The sequence below is a fragment of the Bubalus bubalis genome, chromosome 2 (assembly GCF_019923935.1).
Source record: "Bubalus bubalis isolate 160015118507 breed Murrah chromosome 2, NDDB_SH_1, whole genome shotgun sequence".
Classification (NCBI taxonomy): domain Eukaryota; kingdom Metazoa; phylum Chordata; class Mammalia; order Artiodactyla; family Bovidae; genus Bubalus; species Bubalus bubalis.
The window spans coordinates 114,597,433-114,616,024 of NC_059158.1; the positions used below are offsets into that span (position 1 = coordinate 114,597,433).

General features: G+C 38.3%; 1 protein-coding gene across 7 annotated transcripts in view; it reads right to left on the reverse strand.

Annotated features, from left to right (window-relative positions):
• ACMSD (aminocarboxymuconate semialdehyde decarboxylase) overlaps nucleotides 1-18,592 on the reverse strand; it is a 62,043-nt gene that overhangs the window by 10,076 nt on the left and 33,375 nt on the right. The window lies entirely within an intron of this gene.

Sequence of the window (18,592 nt, forward strand, 5' to 3'; positions counted from 1 at the left end):
TGTATTTGCTATACTCATATTTCTGTTTCTAATAAGAAACCTATAGAAACACAAATATATTTGTATGGTAAAGTCTATTTCATAAATGGTAGCCAAGAAACAAGATAGTTTCTTGTTTCTTGAGAAACAAGATGGTGAGGAACAAGGATGCCTGCTGTGCTACAGCTCATGGGGTCACAAAGAGTCGGACACGACTGGGCAACTGAACAACAGCAGCCGCAGCGGCCAAGAAACAAGTATCATTAGGTGTCTCCACAAATGAAGACTAGGATTCGGGGGTGTAGGAGAGCCCCCTTTTTCTCTTTTGGAGATATAATTCACATACCAGAAAATCCACTCTTTAAAAGTGTACAGTTCAATGTGTTTTAGTATATTCGTGAATTTGTGTTATCATTCCCACTAATTTGAAAACATTTTTATCACCTTAAAGTAATCTGCATACTCAATAGCAGGCACTCCTTGTTACGTCCTCCTTCTGGCCCCTGAAAACACTAATTTATCTTCTGTGTCTGTGGAATTGCCCCTTCTGACATTTCATGTAAATGGAATCATGCAGTATGTCGCCTTCTTTCATTTAGTATATCATTTTCAAGGTTCATCCATGCTATAGCCTGAATCAGTACTTCATTCCGTTTTGGGCCAAATAATATTCCATTGAATAGATACACCACATTGTGTTTATCCATTCATCAGATAATGGATATGTGGGTTGTTTCTACTTTTTGGCTATTATGGTAATGCTTCTCTGAACAAGTGTTTTCATAAAATTTTTTTTATGAAAACCTTTTCCCTTCTCCTGGGTATATACCTAGGAGTGGAGTTCCTGGATCATATGATAAGTCCATATTTAACATTTAGAGAAACTGTTTTTCACAGTGGCTGCAGCATTCAACATTCTCAACAGCAATGTGTGAAGGTCGCAATTTCTCCAAATCCTTACCAACGCTTGTTATTGTCCATTTTTTTAACTATAGCTGTCATGGTAGGTGTAAAGTGGTATCTCACTGTGGTTTCGATTTGCATTCTGTAACGAATAATTATGTTGAACATCTTTCCATGTGCTTATTGGCCATTTGTATGTCTTTGAAGGAATATCTATATGTCCTTTGTGTCTATACAAGCCCATGTGTTTCCTTTTTATTGTTGAGTTGCCAGGTTCTTTATATTTTCTAAATACTAGAGATTTACCAGATGTATGATTTACAGATATTTTCTTCATTCTGTGGGTTGTCTTTTCACTTCATTGGTTGTATCTTTTGAAGCCCAAATTTTAGAATTTTCATGAATTTAATTATTTTCTTTGGTTGCTTGTGTTTTTGGTGTCATAGTCAAGAAATTATTGCCTAAACATCACGAAGATTTACAACTAAGTTTTCTTTTAAGAGCTTGTAGTTTTAGCTCTTCCCTCTAGGTCTTTGGTCCATTTTGAGTTCACTTTTGTGTATTTTGAGTGTGAAGAAGAGATCCAACTTAATTATTATTCTTTTTATGCATGTGGATATTAAGTTATCCCACTACAATATATTGAAAATACTATTCTTTCTTTATTGACTTGTATTGGTACTTTTGTTCAGAATAAGTTATCTTAATGTCTGTCTTTAAGCCACCATCACCCAGTTTTGATTATCCTATATATCTGTAGAAAGTTTTGAAATTGAGAGTGTGAGTCCTCCAATTCTGTTCTTTTTCAAAATCATTTTGTCCATTCTGGGTCCCTTGTATTTCCATATGAATTTTAGCATCAACTTGTCAATTCCTGTGAAGACAAACAAAACAAACCCTGGATTTTTGAAAGGGATTGCATTCAATCTGTAGATCAATGTGAGAAGTATGGCCATTTAACAACATTAAGTTTTCCAGCAGATGAACGTGGGATGTCTTTTCATTTATTTAGGTCTTCTTTAATTTTCTTCAACAGTATTTTGTAATTTAGTGTCCAAGTATTCACTTCTTTAGTTGAATTTACTGCTAAGTATTTTATTCTTCTTGATGCTATTGTAAATGGAATTGTCTCCTCAATTTCATTTATGGATTATTCAATGCTAGTATATAGCAATGTGGGTAATTTTTGTCTATTTATCTTATATATTTGTATATATTTTATATATTTATTCTACAACCTTGCTGAATCTCTTTATTAGCCCTGATGCTTTATTTGTGGGTTCTCTAGATTTTATATATACAAAGTCATGTCATCTTCAAATAATTTTGCTTCTTTCTTTCCAGTTTTTATGCCTTTTATTTCTTTTTCTTGCTTAATTTCCCTGGCTACAATCTTTAATACAATGTTGAATGGAAGTGGTGAGAGCAGAACCTTTCAATCTTTTGCCATTAAGTATGATGTTAATTGTGGATTTTTCATAGATGTCCTTTATCAGATGGTGGAACTTCCTTTCTACCAGTTTTTGAGTGTTTTCATCATGAAAGACTGTTGGAGTTTGTTGAGTGCTTTTTCTACATATATAGTTTAGTATTCTTGATAAACTACTTGAGCAATTTTCTGATAGACTTTATAGAACTTAAAAGCCCCTCCTGCTGCTGTTTGTTGCTGTTTAATTGTGAATTTGTGTCTGACTCTTTTGTGACCCCATAGACTATAGCCCTCCAGGCTCCTCTGTCAATGGGATTTTCCAGGCAAGAATACTAGAGTGGTCTGCTATTTCTTCTCCAGGGGATCTTCCTGACCCAGGGATTGAACCCGGGTCTTCTGCACTGGTAGGCAGATTCTATACCACTGACCCACCAAGGAAGCCAAAAGCGCCTCCTAGGAAAGCCATTCAGTTGACTATTAGTCTTGAAACTAATCTAAGAACTTTAGCCAATAATACAAAGAGGCTAATTGTCCTTAACTAGATAGTCATCTCTGTATTTAAAATATAGTCTAATAATAACTGTCTAGCCATTTTTCCCCTATAAAATGACTCTACTAAGATAGAATCTTTGAATTGGGCTTTTCAGAAAGCCTCTTCATTTGAAATAAAACTCTGACCTATGCTTATAATCAGTCTTGAGAGTGGTTTTGTGTGTTGACGGGATGAAGGCTTGAATATATGAAAGAGGGAAGTCAGATTGTTACTAGGCCTAAATATTAAATGTGTTTTTTCCATGAGTCCATAGTTATTATAATTAATATTAACTAAAGTCTGTATTCTACAGTAAGGCTCACTCTTTGTGTTGTACATTCTGTGGGTTTTGACAAACATGTTGTGACATCTGTCCACCATTCATACAGAATATATTAAATGTATTTTAAGTACTCTCAAGTTGAGTTATTGTAAGGATAAATGACACTTTGATTTCTACCAGAAAAAAAGATTTTCCTAGGTTTTATGATTACATTTACATGAAACAATGTGGAGAAGTATATACTAAAGTTTAGAGGAAGGCCTTGATAGATTCACAATTCTATCTCTAGATTCCTGTATTCATGTACTGTATAAAACGAAGCAAATAAATACACCTTCTGGTAGAAACCCTAAAGACCCAAAGTTATGTCTCCTCACATCTGTGCCAACAGCTGATCTCGTTCTGAACTGCCAGCTTGGTATTCACTGGAGGTTCATTCGTCCTTACCTCTACTCCTCTAGCTAAAGTTGTTTACAATTGCAAAACATAACATAATTTTAAAAAGTCCCATGCTTATATTACATTTGTCAACCACATTAACATGATATTGAAACCTAGAAAATGATTTTTCATTCTAGTCAGGAATTCTTCCATTCCAAGTATTATGGCCTTCTCAGATACAAATATGGTTTAAGCATGGAGGAGTCTGTTCTGTTCTATGGCAAAGGAAGCAAATGATTTTAAAGCAGAAATGAACCACTCCTCTGCAATTCATTGTTCCTGGTTAGGGCACTTCTTTGTTCTCCCGCCTAACTTGATTTTGGAAGCCTGTTGCAGAACACCAGCCTTACGGTTTGCTGTGTTAGTCGCTCAATCGTGTCTTGACTCTTTGCGACTCATGGACTGAAGCCTGCCAGGCTTCTCTGGCTGTGGAATTCTCCAGGCAAGAATACTGGAGTGGGTAGCCTTTCCCTTCTCCAGGAAATCTTCCTGACCCAGGGATTGAACCTGAGTCTCCCACATTGCAGGCAGATTCTTTACTGTGTGAGTCACCAGGGAAGGTACAACTTATGGTTTGGCAGTATTTAATTATTATTTAATAGCTATTGCTCACAACTCCTCTCTATAGGAGATTAATTATCCATTTGTGATAATCTAGTTTGTAAATTTTTCATACCTATTATCCAATTAAACACCTTTTATTGATACCTTCTGATAAACTTTTGACCATTTCTAACTTGTTAGTGATTTCTTAAGGGAGAGGGAAGTAGGCATAAAAAAACTGGAGGTAGAGTTCTTGTTAAATGGATTTCTTATTCAGAGAAGGGATAGTACAGGGAAGAGATGGGGAGAAGAGATTCCTTCAGAGTCAAATGGTCCTGTAGGATGAAGGTCACTTGCTCCCAGTCTTTGCTTGATAGATGCTTAATACTTACTGAGTTAAAAATAATTTTTGTCTTGCTATTTCTTGTTTAGTTCACTAAGTCGTGTCCAACTCTTTTGCGACCCTGCAGGCTGTAGTCCTCCAGGCTCCTTTGTCCATGGAATTTCCCAGGCAAGAATAATGGAGTGGGTTGCCATTTCCTTCTCCAGGGGATTTTCCTGACCCAGGTATTGAACCTATGTCTCCTGCATTGGCAGGCACTTTCATTACCACTGAGCCACCAGGACAGCCCCTATTGCTATTTCTATCACCTACTATAACTGCAAATTGATTGTGTTCTAAATGGATGCAGAGTCTGGTTAAGGAAGCATAGAATATGGCCTTGGATGACTGTTGCCTCGTTTCCCACTGATACAAGCTCTGTGGGATATCCAAGGTTCTTGTGATACCTCAGGCTTCCAAGTAACATACCTGGTCCTAGCCTTCCAAAAGCTAGAACTTTGTTCTTTCTTTTTCCTTCTTGTCTGTGATCTAGACTTCTAGTCCTTTGGGACTGACCATAATTATGAACCAATTTTTTAAGGATATCTGTGATATTTGCTACAGTAATATTTATTAACATCTACATTTTAGTGGGCCCTTTCTAAAGACTCTACTAAACTCAGAGGAATAATTTTAATAGTTGACATTTTAGGTAGTGTGGCTAACTCTTCTAGGATTCTAAAATTAAACCTTCTCAACAGGTACTGGCTTTCCTTATTAGGCAGGAAAGCAGTGGCTAATCCTGATTGATTTCTCCACACTAACACCGCCCCAACATAATTTCCCTCCCCAAAGTTAGTGGCACACGTTCCCTATGAAGTCAAAGACTTCTGAGCGATAATAATAGTGATTAATATTCCTGCCAGGGAAAAGAAAGAAACTGCTCACCTGCTGGGACGCATTAACTTTTCACATTCTCAGGGAATTCTGTGAACACTGAAAGATGTGACTTACTAAAGAAACTCAAATAGTGGAAGAGAATTCATTTGTCTTCTGGAAAAGGAACAATTAACTCTCTTCTCATTAGCATATTTCATTAGTAGCATTTGCGGTAAATACAACACACCTCTCTTACAACATAGCTTATTACAAAAATCCTAGTATATCAAGGATTCACTTTGTTCTCTGAGACATAATTTCCTAGAGAAATAGCTTGATTTAATTCAATCAGTGCAAAGCAAGATTAGCCTTATATCCACAAGATCATTACACAACTCAGTTAAACAAATATTAACTTTACAACCACTGTGCAAAAAGCACTGACATTTGGAGAGTCCTTTGGCATTGTGTTATGTTAGCTCCTCACATCAACTCTGGCTATCTATCATCTGTGTTTTACAGTTGAGGAACTGAGGTTGAAGGCAATTGTGACCTGATACTGAAGTTCACCCAGCTGACATGCAGTAGAGCCAGGACTTGAACTGTCTCTCACTTACCATAACTTCTTGAGAACGTAGTAAGTTATACTCTTATTCTCGGGAAGCTTACAGGCATCAAAAAGGGTTCCACTCTACTGAGGACTGCAGTGCACAAGAAAACATCACTTATCCAGAATACTTACAGACAGAAGTATTAAAATACATTTAATTTTCAAGTCAGAGTGGAAACATTTCTAATACATATGGTATACTCCACCACCTACAATAGATATAATCACATCTTTGGTGATAAAGGACCTTTTCATTGCTTTAGAATCCCAAAATAGAGCAGTCCTGAATGTTAAAGAGTCAGAAGACTTAGGAAATGAATGAAGAAAAAGCTTTGGCTTTTGGGCCTGACTGGTCTCTAGTTTTAGGTCCATTTTCTAACCCACAGATTCAAATGCCCAAGACAAGATCACATGCATGCCCACTGTAAAAACTGGTCCATAAAGTGCCCCCAAATAACATTGTTATTTCTATAAATGAGCCATTTATTTTACTGTCAGATAAAATATTTTATTTTGCAGAACAGGTGTTTCTGCTTTCTCTTTTAAAAATATACAAAATAACATATAAATAGATGCTTTGGTTTGGGTGGTTGAAAGTCTCTCTTGCAGATAGAGTCCTCTTCATTTAAAAAAAAAATTGAGGGGAAATTTGCAAACGTAAAATTAACCATTTTAAAGTGTATACTGTGATGACATCTAGTACATTCACATCTAGTACATTTCCACTCATGTTTTCTTGTGATGTACAACCATCATCTCTATCTTGTGCTAAGACATTTTTACACCCTCAAAGGAGACCTTGTACATATTAAGAAGTCACTCTCCATTCCTACCCACCCCCTGGCAATCACTATTCTGCTTTCTGTCTCTGTGGGTTTATCTATCCTAGATTCTTCAAAGAAATGGAATCATACAATACATGACCTCTGTGTCTGACTTCTTTCACTTAGCATGTTTTCAAGATCCATGTTGTAGCATATATTGGTATTTCATTTCTTTCTTTGGCTGAATATAATATCCCATTGTATGGGTATAAAACATTTTGTTTATTCATTCATTTGTTGATGGACATTTGTTTCTACCTTTTGGCTCTTGCAAATAATGCTACTACCAACATTTGTATACAAGTATTTGTTTGAATACTTGGTCTTAAGTCTTTTCGATATCTACCCAGGAATGGCATTGTTGGGACATGCTAATTCTATGGTTAACTTTTTGTAGACCTACAAAACTGTTTTCCACAGCAGCTACTGGAAGATAACCACTTTATCTTCCAACCATCAGTGTGCAATGTCTTCACATTCTTGTCAACATTTTCCATTTCAAAAAAATTATAGTCATCTTGGTGAGGATGAAGGTTATCTCATTATGGTTTTGATTTGCCTTTCCCTAATAACCAGTAAAGTTGAACATCTTTACCAGTGCTTGTTAGCCATTTATATACTAATATCTTTTTTTGAGAAAAATTTATTCAAATCCTTTGCTCAATTTAATTGGGTTATGTGCCTTTTTATTATTGAATTATGAGATATTTGAATTATGAGATATATGAGATTATTATATATTTGAATACAAGTCTCTTGTTGGGTGTATGACCTTCGTGTGAGTTTTTCATTAAAATTATTGTACTTTTTAGGTTCAGAATTTCTGTTTGTTTTCTTTTCATAATTTTTATATATTTATTGTTAGTCTCTTTTTGTTCAGACATTAGTCTCCTGGTTTCCTTTAGTTCTTGGTCTATGATTTTTCTTTATTTCTTGATCATATTTAAGGCTGTTGATTTAAAATCATTGTCTAGTAAGTCCAATGTTTCTCCAATGACAGTTTGTTAGTTTTTTTTTTCCCCCATAGGAATGGGCCACAATTTCTTTTTTCTTTGAATGCCTCTTAATTTTTTGCTGAAAACTAGACATTCTGAATATTGTGATATGGTAACTTTGGTAAGCAGATTCTTCCTTCTTCTCAGGGTTCATTGATATTTCTTTGTGTGCTTTGTATTGTTTATTTAGTGACTTTTCAAACTATTTTGAAAGACATTCTTTGTTATATATGCTCTCTGAAGTCTCTGTTACTTAAGCTTGTGTCAGCTCATGTTTGGATAAAGAGTTATTTAAATTCCCAGAACAAAAAGAGAATGAAAAAAAGACAAGGAAAAAACCTCTCCTGGTCTTTGCAGATTGGCTCTGTGATGGACCTTCCTTGAAAACTTGGCCAGGCCATTTACAACCTCGTCTTGGCATTCACTTCCTGCTGATGCTGATCCTAAAGATCAGGGAGAGATTAAAGCATAGGGCCCTATCTTGTCTTTCCTGAGAATATCCTGCTTTGGCATGTGCTTGGCTTTCTAGGTTCTTCCTTATTTTTATCTTGTTCCCTCTTCACTTTTGATGAAGTTGCCATAGAAGATCCAAGCCTTATTTTACATCATTACTTCAGAAAGAGGCATATCATCTTTCTTCTTTCTACCTTCAATCTAAGCCAGAGAGAGTACTAGAATATTCTTTAAATTCTGAAAATCTGGCCGGACCTTCTATTGCTGTAGTTTCTGCTAACCTATTACTGCATGTAACCATGAATATGACTTCGGAGAACTGGAAGCTGGGCCATAGGAGGATGAGATATAAGTAAGATAAATTTCATTAGAGAAAGGGAGGAAAGCTCAAGACTAGTATTATTACATGTATCCAAACGGGTCTTCCACTTGTGCATGATGACATGAGGAACTTACCCTAGAATGTAAATCAATGCACCACTTCCTTTACTGAAAAAGTCTTGCCATTAAAAACAGAATCAGGACTTCTCTAATGGTCCAGTGGTTAAGAATCTGCCTTGTAACGCAGGGGTTACTGGTTGTATCCCTGGTCCAGGAAGATCCCACATGCTGCAGGGCAGCTAATCCCATGTACCACAACTGCTGAGCCTGTGCTCTAGAACACAAGAGCTACAGCTACTGAGCCTGAATGCTGCAACCACAGAAGCCCACTTGCCCTAGAACCTGTGCTCTGCAATTAGAAGCCACTGCAATGAGAAGATCATGCATCACAACTAGAGAGCAGCCCTTGCTCACCATAACTAGAGAAAGACCATGTGTAGCAACAAAGCCCCAGTGCAGTTAAAAATAAAACCCCAAAAGTCAGTTAAACTAAACTGTGTCATTAGTAAATCAGTTTACATTCTGGCACAAATTCTTCCTCTTACCATAGACTGGTAACAAAATCTTTGTGGGCTGGAATTGATCTAAGAATCACAGTTTGAAACCCCATGAAATAGATGGTAAAGTGGATTTTAAAAAGCGTACACCCACAAGGACAAAGAGAACAGGACAGAAGAAATAAGAAAATTTCAGAAACTGGAAAGCTGTTGGACAATAACTAACTTTAGAAGGCCAAGAAAGAGAAATTCCTAGCTAGTATGAGATAGGCCAAAAAGTAATCTGGCTTATATCACCAAGCCCCCAAATATCTGTAACAGATAGCACCAGGTACCTCTGGAAGTCAAGACAAAGACTGAACTAACAACAGGAAGATTCATTGCAAGCCTGTGCAGAAGCAGTTAGACCCTAGACCACCTCCCTCACTGCTTAGTCCAGTGTCTGCTTTCCCCTCATTCAGACAAAAGATTGGTCAGCCTCAAAAGGGGGTGAAAGAGAGAGCCTCTAAACTAGAAGATACCAGGCACAGTTGAGAGCATGGAATGTTCTGAAAGCAAAAGTTTATTTATTAAAAATTGAGCATCCCAACCCTTATTCTCCACTCAGTTCCTAGAATACTGGCAACCAGGCCTTTACTGGTTTTAACCCATGTGGTGCTAGTGGTAAAGAATCTGCCTTTCAATGCAGGAGATGCAGAAGATGTAGGTTCAATCCTTAGATCAGGATTGCCTGGAGTAGGAAATGGCAACCCACTCCAGTATTCTTGGCTGGAAAATTCCATGGACAGAGGAGCCTCGTGGGCTACAGTCCATGGGGTCGCAAAGAGTCGGATACGACTGAGTGACTGAGGACTTTACCATTCAGATAAGAAATTGAAAGAACTTCTCTGGGAAAGTGATAAATCAAAAAGGAAAGACCAAATATCTAGAATTTCCAAAGGACATGGCCCAGTTGGATTACTCTGTAGAGAAAATCCCACTTGACCAGGTCCCATCCATATGCAGAGACTTCCAATCATCTTTTTAGTGACCACTGTTAAGTATAAGTAGATAGCCGGGGATTATGGACATTTAAGGAAAGCATTTAATATGAAATACTGAGACTTAAAAGACAAAAAACTAATTGCAGGAAGGCTTGTGGGGAGAAGTATATTTCCCAAAATTATTAATATTTTTAGAGTATTAAAAGATATGGCACTCACTCAACAATAACAGGATGTTTTAAAAAGGTTTACAGAACAAGAACAGTAACATCAAGATCTTGCAAATTAAACATTAAACCCAATTACATAGAAGGATTTATTAATAAAATTGAGGAAATCTCCCATAAAGTAAAACAAAAGCTCAAAAAGGGGAGATGTAAGACAGAAAAAAAAAAAGATTCAACTTTAGAATAGGAACTCCAGAAAGAAAAAATGGGGGCAGAGGCGGGGGAGAAGGAAGTCATTAAAGAAGTAAACTAAGAAAATTTGCAGAATAAAAGGACTCACCAAATGGCTAGCATAATGGGCAAAAACAGACCATTACTAAGAAATTTCAGGACAAAAAGAAAATCTTTTAGTCTTTGAAACTGAGAGTGAAGGAGGGAGAAGTATGTTTTATATGAAGTTTCAGAGATTAGACTTGCATTTTATTATTCAATAACAACTCTAGAAGTCAAAATATAATGTGAAAATGTATTTAAAATTCATCAGGAAAACAGATTCCAAGCTAGAATTATATACTTAGCTAAACAATTAACTCTTTGCAAGGGAAGAATATGCTCAAAAATCCTTCAGGCTAGGCTTCAGCAAGTACCTGAATCAAGAACTTCCGGATGTACAAGCTGGGTTTAGAAAAGGCAGAGATCTAATTGCCGACATTCTCTGGATCATAGAGAAAGCAAGGGAATTCCATAAAAAAATCTATCGTTTCATTGACTATGCTAAAGCCTTTGACTATGTGAATCAGCAAACTGTGGAAAACTCTTAAAGAGGTGGGAATACTAGACCATCTTACGTGTTTCCTGAGAAACCTGTGTGTGGATCAAGAAGCGAGTTAGAACCTTATATGGAACAACTGACTGGTTCAAAATTGAGAAATGAGTACAAGGCTGTATATTGTCACCTGTTTATTTAATGTATATGCAGAGCACATCACAAGCTGGAATCAAGATTTCTGGGAGAAATAACCTCAGATGTGCAGATGATACCATTCTAATGGCAGAAAGTGAAGAGTAATTATAAAAGCCTGTTGATGAAGGTGAAAGAGGAGAGTGAAAAAGCCAGCTTAGAACTCAATATTTAAAAAACTAAGATGGGGCATCCAGCCCCATCACTTCATGGCAAATGAAAGAAGAAAAGGTAGAAGCTGTGACAGATTTTCTCTTCCTGGGCTCAGAAATCACTGTGGATGTTGACTACAACCATGAAATTAGAAGATGATTCTTCTTGGAAGGAAAGCTATGACAAACCTAGACAGTTTATTAAAAAGCAAAGACATCACTTTGCCGACTAAAGTCTGTATAGTGAAGGCTATCTTTCCAGTAGTCATGTACAGATATGAGAGTTGGACCATAAGGAAAACAGAGTGCCAAAGAATTGATTTTTTTTGAGCTGTGGTGCTGGAGAAGACTCTGGAGAGTCCTTTGGACAGCAAGGAGATTAAACCAATCAATCCTAAATACTCATTGGAAAGACTGATGCTGAAGCTGAAGCTTCAACACTTTGGCCACCTGGTGCAAAGAGCTGACTCATTGGAAAAAAACCCTGATGCTGGGAAAGATTGAAGGCAGAAGGAGAAGAGGGTGACAGAGGATGAGATGGTTGGATGGCATCACCAATTCACTGGACACGAACTTGGGCAAACTCCAGGAGATAGTGAGGGACAGGGAGGCCTGGCGTGCTACAGTCCATGGGGTTGCAGAGTCAGATATGGCTTGGCGACCGAACAACAGAGGAAGAATAAAGAAATATTGAGATAACCAAGGCTTCAAAAATTTTATCTCCCATACTGTCTTTCTTAGAAAGTTATTAGAAGATGTTCTTTACCAAGATAAAGGACTGAAGCAAGAAATTGGAAAATTGCGGGTCTCGGGAAGCTGGGAACCCAGTGAGAGAGAGAGAGAGAGAGAACATGAGGCATGCAAAGGGGGATCTCAAGATGACAGCTGAGCAGCAGGTCTAAATAGCAACCCAGTCCATATTTGAGCAAGTCAGAGACTCCTGAGATATTTTTCCAAGAAGAAAGAATTAATAGACTACTGTATCTAATGTGTTTAAATGTTCTGAGAAGAAAGTTACAAAATTGGTGGAGAGTTTGGGGTTAATTTAGTGTAAAAAGTAATGGGCAAAAAAATTTAAAAGGTGAAAGAATGAAAGACCGATATTGTTGGGCTGTAGTGGTCTCACTGAACCTCATAAGAAAGCCTGAATCCGAATTGCCCAGCCATGGAATTCCTGGATTCCTGACTCAGAGGAAATGAATGAGATAATAAATGTTCATTGTGGTTTTAAACCTGACCTAGTTGGTTGGTTGTGCGTACTCAGTTGTGTCTGACTCTTTGAGACCTCATGGACTGTAGCCCACCAGGCTCCTCTGTCCATGGAATTTTCCAGGCAAGAATACTGGAGTGGGTTGCCATTTCCTTCTCCTGGGCATCTTCCCTACCCAGGAATCAAACTGACATTTCCTGCATCGCCTGCGTTGGCAGGTGGATTCTTTATCACTGCGCCACAGGGAAGCCCCAAACCTAATCTAAGTTTTAGGTTAATGTAGTATGTAGCAATAGATAACTAATACAGATTTTGGTGCCTGGAAGTAGGCCATTGCCATAATGAAAACTTAAAAACATGGGAGTGGTTTTGGAATGGATTGGTCGGAGGAAGTTGTAAGGATCTTGAGATAGTGAAAAGACTGGAGACTCTTGTTAAGACTGTTATTAAAAGTGTGATAACTTGTGAGAAAGTTACCAGCAAGGACTTTGGGAGAATAAGGAAAATGTTACTGGAAACTAGAGGAAAGGAGATCCTTGCTACATTGTGGCAAAAAAAAAAAAAAAGAAAAAAAAAGCAATATTGTTACCAACAGTAATATGCAAAGTAGAAATTATATTTATCAACTGGGTGACATTGCAAAGGAAATTTCCAGACAGTGCTGGAAGTGCTGCATGCCTGCTTCTTGCTGCCTATAGTAAAATGCAAAGCGGACTGCCTTAAAGGAAGGAATGATCGCTCAGTCAGTAAAGAATCTGCCTGCAGTGCAGATCCCTGGTTGGTAAGATCCTCTGGAGAAGGAAATGGCAACCCTCTCCAGTATTCTTGCCTGGAAAATCCTATGGACAGTAGTCTGGAGGGCTACAGTCCATGGAGTTGCAAGAGTCAGACATGACTTAGCAACTAAACCAACACCATTATAAATAAAGGAATTGTTGGGTTTGAAATTTCTCAGCCCCTCTAATGGCAAATGATACTAAAATTAGAGATAGCTTTCCAGCAAAGGTTAAGAGCAGGGTGCAATCTGAAAGATATAGTCTAAAAATGAACCCAAGATGTAACTATAATATGTTTGTTATGACTTCAAAAGATTTAAGACAGTGCCTCAAAGAACAACCATCAGACAATAAGGGCTTCTAGGTAGCTTAAGAGTGTTGTCCCTCAGCAGCCTTTGCAGAAAATGTAGAGAAAGGCTTTTCTCAGAAATTTGTGGGTAAGGCTTTTGCGCAATGGTATGAAGCTTAATGTTGGAAAAGGAAATGGCAACCCACTCCAGTATTCTTGCTGGGATATTCCCATGGACAGAGGAGCCTGGTGGGCTGTAGTCCATGGGGTTGCCAAGAATCAGACACGACTGAGTGACTAACACACACACACCTGAAGCCTAATAAGATTCATAAAAGACCTGCAAAGAGAATTGTATTTGCAGAAACACTACCAACTTGGATTTAAAGGAACAGCTAGAACTAAATGAAGCCTTTGGGCCTCAAAAGTTGTGGAGAGCATGAAGCAGTCTGTAGAAACTGCTGCTGCTGCTGCTGCTAAGTCGCTTCAGTCGTGTCCGACTCTGTGCGACCCCATAGACATCAGCCCACCAGGCTCTGCTGTCTCTGGGATTCTCCAGGCAAGAACACTGAAGTGGGTTGCCATTTCCTTCTCCATTGCGTGAAAGTGAAAAGTGAAAATGAAGTCGTTTAGTCGCGTCCGACTCATAGCGACCCCATGGACTGCAGCCTACCAGGCTTCTCCATCGTTGGGATTTTCTAGGCAAGAGTACTGGAGTGGGGTGCCATTGCCTTCTCCGCTGTAGAAACTACTCAGTCACAAACATGGACTACCTTTCATGGAAAAGGAGGGATGACTCAGAGAGTAGAACCAAGACTGGAGAATCATTCTATGCTCTGAGCTCTAATCAAGGAATTGTTAACATGTGCCTGATAGATTTCAGATTTGTTGGTGATGAGTAACTCCTCTAAGTCTCCTGATTCCCCCTTTTGGAAAGGAGGGTCTGAAGCAACTACCGTTTGCCTGTCTCACCATTTTGTAGTTTGAGTATGTGCACTCTCAGACTGAGAGAAACTCCACATGAGGAGCGCCATCCACAAGTTACTTTAAACTCTGAGATCCTACACTTTAAGCTTATGCTATAAATGGACGAGACTTTGAGGTGGTTGTGGGAGGACTAAAGATATTTTGCATTTAGGAGGAATTACTTAGTTCGTAAATAATTTGTCACCAGAGTGTATAGTGTGGTAGTTTAAAAATATGTCTTCAAATTCTTTGATACTCCTCCCTTCAAAAGGTGGAGCTGAATTCCACTCCCTTTGAATGTGGGCCAGATTTAGTGACTTGCTTCTGAGGGTAGGTCATAAAAGGGCAGCTTCTGCCTGGTACACACTCCATCTCTCCCTTGCTCTCTTTTCCTGTCCCACACCCATTTCTCTCTCAGATCATTCATTCTTTAGGAAAGACAGGTGCCATGTTGTAAGGATACTTAAGAAGAGTTAGAGGGACCCAGAGGGAGAGTTAGAGGGACCCAGATGAGGAGGAAGTGAGGCCTCTTGCCAAAGTCCAGCACCCATGTGCCAGTAATGTATAAAAGTCACCTGGAAAATAAATCTGTCATCCCCAGTTGAGCCTTAAGGTGACTGAAACTCTGACTGACAACTTGCCTGCAACCTTGTGAGAAATTCTGAGACCGCTCAGCTGTTCCTAAATGCCAGACACAGAGACCATATGAGATAATAAATGTTTATTGTTGTTTTGATCCACTGTGTTAGGGCAATTTCTTCTGCAGCAAAGAGCTTAGCACTGGATCTAGCCAAAATTATGATGCAATCATAAGGGGAGGATAACAGACCTCTCAAAATCTATCTACCTAAATATATAAAGTGAATTTTCTATGATCATGTTAAAGTGAAAGTGAAAGTCGCTCAGTCGTATCTGACTCTTTGCTACCGCATAGACTGTACAGACCATGGAGTTCACCAGGCCAGAATACTGGAGTGGGTAGCTGTTCCCTTCTCCAGGGGATCTTCCCAACCTGGGGATCGAACCCAGGTCTTCCACATTGCAGGCAGATTCTTTACCAGCTGAGCCACAAGGGAAGCCCTGATCATGTTAAAACTGGGAAGCAATAAGTTTTTTCATATTTTTCACATTGATAGACCAGTAAAATATAACCAGTATTCTTTGCATCTGTCTTTAAAAATAAGTAGAGAAAAAGCAAAGAATTTTAGAGATGGGAGGAAGCTAAGAGATTATGTAATTTAAGTCTTCTATTTGGAGGGAACTTTAGAAGTAGTAGGGGTGCAATAAATGGTTTTGGTGTATATATGACATATATCTATTTATCCTTAAGGTATTATTTAGAATTTTGAATTATCAAAATAACACCTATACATAGTTAACTGAAAGTGAAAGTATTAGTCGCTCAGTCATGTCTGATTCTTTTCAACTCCCTGGACTGTAGCCCGCCAGGCTCCTCTGTCCATGGGATTTTCCAGGCAAGAATACTGGAGTGGGTTGCCATTTCCTTCTCCAGGCGATCTTCCCGACCCAGGAATCAAAGCTGGGTCTCCTGCATTGCAGGGAGATTCTTTATTGTCTGAGCCACCAGAGAAGGTTTTTAAACTATGTTTAATACATAGTTAAACAATCAAATATTACTAATGTCTTTATTATAAAATACAGTCCTGGGTCCACTTTCCCAGCTCTTGTTGCTGAAAGCAGCCTCTTTTATCTTTTATCATGAATCTTCTGATAATCACCCTCACAGATATAGATAATAAGATTATATATTGTTTCTTGATTTATTAGCTTTAGAGAGTATTTACTGACTTCCCATTATGATCATGGAGAATTTCTTACCCCAACTTCCCCTCTCCATTTTCCTAGTAGAATTATAATTTTCAATTAAGTTAATGCTTAATATTTACACTAGAAATATATTGTTCACTGTTGAGTCAAGTAGTGTGCAGTGATTATCTGTCTTTGTATGGATGTTTGTTTTCTTGGAGTTATTTCCTTTGTTTCATTTGCTATATTTTTTATATATGTATAGCTTGTTTGTTCCTAATGCATTAATAGATCTGTTGAATGCCTGGCTGATGATCATTGTTTCAAATTCAAACACGTCAAATCATCCATCTATTCTTTCCTTTTGTTTCATCTGCTATATTTTCTATATACGTACAGCTTGTTTGTTCCTAATGCATAAATAGATCTGTTGAATGCCTGGCTGATGATCATTGTTTCAAATTCAAACACGTCAAATCATCCATCCATTCTTTCCTTTTGTTTCTTCTGCTATATTTTCTATATACATACAGCTTGTTTGTTCCTAATGCATAAATAGATCTGTTGAATGCCTGGCTGGTGATCATTGTTTCAAATTCAAACACATCAAATAATCCATCCATTTCATTTTATCTGTCCTGGACCTCTCTCCACAGCTCGACAGCTCTAACCTCCCTGCTCTAGCTCTAATTTTGACAGTTTCTGTCTAGACTGGCTGTCATGCTAGGACTTTCCTTAGCTGTTATGGTTTGGGGATTGTTTTTGAAAGATTTTGCTAATGTGAATATAACCAAAATGAAGAAACATAAATATTTTAAAGAGAATCCTAAATTATTAATATATACTGCCTCTGTGTCCTAGATTCACCAGCATGTGAAGTCACATAAAATGAGGTCACATTTGCTTTTGACGCCCACATTTCTGTGGCTCAGGTCTTCACAGTTTGAATGCACCTTTGCAATTTTGCAAAGTCCCCTCTGAGTTTTTCTAAGAGTCCATAAAAGGGATGTACTTACTAACTAGTTTATCCACTGGTTACCACAAGGCATTTTCCATGTTCTTCCTCTTCTGCTGTGACCTCCTGGCCAATGTATATCGCCCTGAATTCTGTTTAAAGTTGCTAATGATATTCCTCATAGGATGGTTGTTATATTAATATTTGCCAAGGGTGTTTTTTCCTGAAGTTGCCATTGTCAGAAATACCAGGGATACTACGCTTGATGGGAGGTAGTGAGAATGACCCTTTCCCCAATTCCACATCAATTTCCTAGTCCCTGTCCTCTGTTGCCTGAAGTTCAGAGCTCACAGTATCTTTCAGTTTCTCCATTTTGTAGTTTCCTACTTATACACCTGCCCATAGCCCCTTTTTCCAAACCAGTAATAATCAGAAGTCACAACTAGCTAAGTTTCCATTTCAGCAGGGGCAACGCAAAAGCCAGAAGGCTCAGAAACAGAGCTCAGTCACATAATTTATTCCCAAACCAGAATGTTCAACATTTTTATTCTAGTGAGCTTCTCAAGCCAGAGAAACAGTCAGCTTTAAAGTGAGATATAGTCTCCATTTTGGAGATAGAACACTACTTGCAACTTTCAAATAGTGGACCTTTTTCTCTGCTAAACAAGATTGTAAATGCCTTGGAATCTACTCTCAATCCAAGTACCACATTGCCAGCCTTCAAATATGTAGATGCTATCAACAGGAGAGCTGCTAGCAGACCACAGCAGAGGAAGGACTTTCTCTTGTGAGATGTAAAGCACTACCGTGCTGATCTTTTTGGCCAAACGAGAAAATTGTTTTCAAAACAAAGGCCAGAGAAACATTTCAAATAGTGCCTAAGACCCTTCAGCATCTTCCCTTGCCTCCCTGACCAGTGCTGTCCCCTCCCTTTAATGTTCCAGTTTCCTTCATTTAGTGGATGAGGACAGTTAGAGTCCTCTGCATGAATGCTAAGTCGCTTCAGTCATGTCTGACTCTGCGACCCCATGGACTTGTAGCCTGCCAGATCCCTCTCTCCATGGGATTCTCCAGGCAAGAATATTGGGGTGGGTTGCCATGCCCTCCTTCAGGGGATCTTCCCAACCCAGAGACTGAACCCACATCTCATGTTTCCTGAATTAGCGTGAGGATTCTTTACCGCCAGCACCACCTGACAGAGTCACACTTAACCTAATTCATAAGACGTGGAGCCAGGATTTTAATTCAGGTGTATTTGACTTCAAAACTGGTGGCTTTTTCCTGCTTACCTCATC